The sequence below is a fragment of the Gekko japonicus genome, unplaced genomic scaffold (assembly GCF_001447785.1).
Source record: "Gekko japonicus isolate JY-2015 unplaced genomic scaffold, Gekko_japonicus_V1.1 scaffold5024, whole genome shotgun sequence".
Taxonomy (NCBI): domain Eukaryota; kingdom Metazoa; phylum Chordata; class Lepidosauria; order Squamata; family Gekkonidae; genus Gekko; species Gekko japonicus.
The window spans coordinates 33,262-39,225 of record NW_015168816.1 but is presented as its reverse complement, the minus strand read 5'-3'; positions in this window follow the sequence as shown (position 1 = coordinate 39,225).

Sequence of the window (5,964 nt, the reverse complement as noted above, 5' to 3'; positions counted from 1 at the left end):
CTCAGTTTGCCAAGTACCTGCTTATGGTGGGTAAACTCCTGGCAATTTTGGCTGCTGCCCACTGATGCTCGGCTGGTTGGCAGGTGAAGGCAAGCTGGCCAAATTGTGAGGGGCAGTGATCATCATCACCACACAATGTTGTCACTTGCAATGTGACCTGGGGTGATTCTTTAGCATTTGAGTTTGGGGGTAAGTGTAACAGCATCACTCCGGGGCAATACTGACAGTTCTGGGTCTCACTGGAAGTGACATCATGGCATGACAATGATCACTGCCCTTCCCCATGGTAAGTGCCCGCCTCCTACCATCTCCCGCTGATTACCAGGCCATGCCTGGCTACCCTCCCTATTACCTTTATCAGAGGTCATTTCGGGGAGGAATGCGGGGGAACGCAGTTCCCCCAGGTGAAGTGCAGGGGGGCGGGGCACATGACGAAGCCCCACCCCCTGCTTCCGGCCGCCCCGCTTCCAGCCCTCATTCAGCCAGGAGGAGGCAGGAGAAGAGGGAGGGTAAGTTGCTTCCTCCCCACCTCTCCCCACCCCTGCCTGCCTGGGGCCAGGGAGGGCCTTGGCGGGGCTTCCTCGCACTCCCGCTGGCCTTGCAGGTCCACCGCCGGGCCCCTGATGTCAGGGTGTGTGGCATATGCTAATGAGTTATGCTAATGAGTTCCCCTAGCTCTTTTTCTACGAAATGACCCCTGACCTTTATAGAGAAGCTCCCTTGAACATCTCTGTTATACTTCCTTTTAAGGCAATTTACAATTTGGAACAATTGCCCACAACATAATACCACAGAGGAAAAGGGAACAGGAAGGGAAGAGGAAAACAAGCAAAGGGGAGTACAGTTCTTCGATAATTTATATAACTGTCTCATAATGACTGCTGCAGGAGATGGTTCTGTGAGAGGAGAAGCCAAACTGGCTGTTTGTTCCAGGCAGGCCAGTGAAGAGGACCTTACTGTCATCTTTTCCTGTAATGCAATTAGACGGAAGACCTGATCATGTAGGCAGTTAAAAAAATGTTTTTATTTACTTCACTTATAGCCAGGATGGCCATATTACCACCTACCCACCCCCTCAGACCTTGCTCACTGGTACTTCAGTGGCCAGCAGGAGACTTTTTTAAAAAAAAGATGCTGTCAGTGATGAGATGACATCACATCTGGGAAAACCTGGAAGTTACATCATGCCTCTCTGGGAACTGGCTGAAACTATATGGTAAAGCTATAGAGCCTCGCAAGCCTACAAACCAACCAAAGTTAGTTAAAGGCACAGGTTGCTATGTGTGTTTCCGACTGTAGCCATGGTTCTCAAAGTATCCCAAGATGTAATCCTACCCCTTAAAGAGGAATACAGATTGCAACACTGTCCAGAACATGTTGATTCCATAAACCTTGACTGACCTTTTGGTCCATGCTCAGTTATGCAGCCGTTAAACATGCCATTGTCTAAGAAAAGGAGATTATTGGAATTGTGGCTTATTACTCTGTGGCTGAAGGATTTCAGTATTCGTTTCTTAGTTAAATGTTATTTTACTATGGTTGATGTTGAGTTTGCTATTAGCATTATTTTATGATGCCTTTTATACTGTTTCAGCTGTTGTTGCAAGCTACCTTGTGGAACCTTTTGGACCAAAAGGGAATGTACGAATATTATAAATGAATCACAGCTATAGCATTTTATAAATGAAGATTTCTTCAGCTATATACTGAGAAGCCTTCCTTTTTCCTCTACAGAGTCACAGAGATGTGTTTTCAGGGTCTTTTGCTAGGAAACTAGCAGAATTTTTTTTTACTTTCGTCTCCTGTTGTGGGACAACCAGCAACATGCTGGGAAAATGATTCGGCTGATGGAAAGAGAGGGCCTGGCAATAATAAGCAACAACTATCCATCAAAGAGTGTACAGTAATAAACAAGAATGAGCGGTACAAAGAGTGCACTGGAGGCAGAATGTGAGCAGTTACTTCTGCCTTGTGATAATAAACAGTGTTTGCAGCTGTAGAAGGCTAAGTTTACACTGGCAACTTGGAAATAAAATGGCATGTGTTCTCCATTAGGTCTCGTTTTTCTCTGTGAAACTCTTAGAGACAAAGTTTATCTAAACTAATTAATAGTTAAGAGGCCAAACATTAGTGATCTGTAAATGGGTCCAAACATGCACTTTACTCAGTAGGACATTATATAGGAATGCTTAACTAACTGACAGAGCTCACTAGCACAAGATAACACCTAGTTGAGATGACTCTACAAATAACTGGGGAAGTTTATACAAGTCTTATATAATGACATCTAAATCAGAGCTCCTGCTTGAAGTCATGTACCCAGGGGTCATTTCCTGCTGGAGCGCACAGGAGCGGAGCTCCGGCAGTAAAGAGACCAGGGGGCGGGCACATGCAACAAGCCCCGCCCCCTGCTCCCAGCAGCCCTCAGTCAGAGCAAGGAGCAGCCAGGTAAGTTGCAAAAACCCCTCCCGGCCCCCCGATCCAAAACAGTCCAGTGGCACCTTTAAGACCAAGTTTTATTCAGGTACAAGCTCTCCCTCCTCTGTGAGGACAGATCTGCACGCTCCCCCCCCCAATAGCTAGCAATCCAAAACAGTCCAGTGGAGCCTGAGCGGTGGGTGTTGCCTTCTGACACACTTCCAGTTATGTCAGGGGGTGTGGTATATGCAAATGAGTTATGCTAATGAGCTCCTTCACCTCTTTTTCTACTAAATGACCCCTGCATGTACCTCTGAGTATGAAATGCTGGGAACAAAGGGCTGGGGATGTCTATCACCATCTTGCCCTCCTTGTGAGCTCCCAAGGGAATGTAGATGCCAAATTTTGGAAATAGAATGATGGGCTGCACCAACCATTGTGTGATCTAGAAAGACATTTCTTAGGTTCTTGGATTTTTGTTCCTTAGAACCTAACCACGGAGACCTAGCTATATAAACAGGGCTTGATCCAGGCTTTGTAGAGCCCTGAGCAAGATGCCCTCCAGTGCCCCGCTCACCCCAGTAAAAGCATTGCTATCACCACGTCCTCCCCCTCACTCAGACAACACAACAAAAATTTGAGTGCACACACACATACACACACACACATACACAAATGCCATGCCTACCAACTTACCTCTTTGGGGTTAGTGTTGGCAGGGCTACTTGCCATTCTATTCCGACCAGCATCTCTTTGACCAGGAAATGGAAGATTATTCTAGAAGTAACGTTTCAAGGTCCCCTTGTTGCAATCTCCTGTTTCCTTCTGGGAGGAACACAGGAGGGAGTGAAACCTTGACTCTTTGAAGCTTTTTTTAGCCTCGTCACCACTGACATACTTTAAAGGAGCAACAAGAAATAGTTAGACATTATTCCGTCCTCCAAGCACCTCTCCTACTAAGAAATGGTAGAACATCCTAGTCTATATAATATTGCATGTGTCTTCAGAACATTCTGTCATTTCTTGGTAAGAGATGCCTGTGGCTAGTAGCAGAGCATAGCTGTGACAGAGGACCATCTTCCAGCGCCTCCTGCAGGTGCTCCCCATCAGGAAATAGGAGGTCATCCCAGAGGCCCCATGACATCACAGGGAACACTGGGCAATTGCTCATTTTGAGGTAGGAGCAGATGGAACTAGCATCTCCGGTCAGTAGTGGGCCTTCTGTTGTGGTGTAGGCTTCAACCCAACTAATTGTCTGCTTGTGCCTGAAGCGCAAGTGAAAGGAAATGAGGTCACATGCTAGCATTATGCTGCTGTGCTGATTTCACCTTTGGTGAAAACCAGAAGTGATTCAATGGGATACTCTAGAATTGGCAAAACCTCTATGATTCCCACTCCTAAATGCTCCTGGGGTTGCTGGCTGGCTGGTAACTCTATTCAGCAAGTACCTGACCATGCCAACCCCTGATGCCTGCCCTGCCTTTGTTGTCCAAAGGGTTGGTCATCCAGATAATTTTGGTTACTGGTTGTATCATTATATACAAGGACTCTTAGAAACTCTCAGATATGATGTTTAAAATGGCTTAAACAGACCAGTTAGTTTATGGGTTGTATATACAGCCAAGTGACTTCTTAGTTTTCTTCCCAAAATTCCAGTTATCATAAAAACATAAGTAGAACCCTTCTGAATCAGACCAATGGTCCATTTAGTGTAGCATCCTGTTTCACACAATGGCCTACTGGTTGCCCTGCAGTGGCAATAATCAGGTCACAGAGGCCAAGGCCTTTCCCTGATGTTGCTGCTTAGCGCTGGGATTCAGAGGTTTATTGCCTATGAATAGGGAGGATCCCTTTAGTGGCCACTGATGGACCTCTCATCCATGAATCTGTCTAATCCCCTTTTAATGCTTGTAGCTATCATTACATACAGTGGCACCAAATCCCACAATTTAATTACCCATTGAGTAAATAAATGTTTCCTTTTGTCCTTCTTACTGCCACCAACTTCCTTAGCTGCTCCCAAGTTAGAGTATTATGGGAGAGGGGGGAAAACTCCTTCTGTCCACCTTCTCCAATTTCTCTACCCCAAGCATAATTTTATAAACTTATAAACATGATATAAAAATTGATATCATGTTCCTCATTACTCATCTTTTTTTTCTAAACTAAAAAGTCTGAGTCTTCTGGCTTTCCTCATAGGGAAGACACTCCAACCCCTTGGTCATCTGAGACCATTGTAGAGCCTAGGATGGACTAGCCTACAAATATTCAGGTTACTCTGGAAGAATGACACATACCGTGGCATCCCCCACTATGTCATGCATCTTCTTTAACTAAGCATGGGGATCATAGTTGTAACCTATATTGAGCTATATTGATCCTCTTAGACCTTAGAATTGTGATGTCCAATTCTATGTAGTATATGTAATAAAGACAATGTCATAATCCAGTGTCTCCTTTATCAATGTCTACAGTGCAAACAAATGCTACCAGAGCTGGCATGCTTGTTATCTGAACAGTTCTGATTGTGCAGATTGCCTGTGCTATTACCGTGTGCTGTGCCTATATTGCAGATAAATAATTGCAACACAGTTAACTTTGGCTCTTCTGTACATGTTAAATTCAATGGATGGAAAATGTTCATCGGGATTATTTGACTAACTGCTGCCTTTGAAATTCACAAAAAAAGATTGCTGTTCCCCCCCCCCCATGGTGTTCCAGTAATATGGTGTCACTTGAACACCTGTTTTGCACCCAGTGTGACCTAATCCTATTTGGGATGCAACACATCATGCTTTCCATTTTAAGACTATAATTACAGACTTTAGGTTTTGCCACCATTGCCTTGAAACAGCTTATTTTCTTCTCCTCCAAGTAGTTCAGGGCAACACACACAGTTCTCTTCTCCATTTTACCTTTCTAATAACCCCACCAGGGAGGTTATGCTGGGAGGAAGTGACTAGTCCAAGGTTATCCTGCAAATTTCATGGCAGAGTGGGGATTTGAACATGGGTCTCAAGGGTTCCAAGTGAGGTGCCATGGGGCCTGCCAACACCTTTCACAGCGCCTGGCAAGTATGTTAGAAAGTGGGCAGGGCCAGATGGGGCTTTTGTTTGTGATTAGCCATCTGGGAGATCTGATTGGCTGTGCAGAGCATAGCATGAGGATCTTCACTATGCAACTGAAGGTAAGTTGTGTGAACACAAGAAAATGTTTTAAAACAATATGTTTATTTTAAAAAGCATTCTGTTAAACAGAGCTCCTGCTTGAAATGTTGAAGAATAAGTTAAACTTATGAATAACCTCTTCCCCTGACATTTTGCAGTTGGCTCCACCGCCTGTGACAGCCATTTTGTGGTTGTGTCCGCCACACTGTGTCAGAGTTCCCAAGGTGCCCGTGGGCTCAAAATGGTTGGGGACCCCTGGGCTAGTCCAATACTCTAACTGCCACACAACATTGGTTCCTGATAATGGCGGTAATAATGATGAACTCACTTGATTCTTTTCATTTCCTTTTATTCTTTTCATTTCCTTTTATTCCAGGCT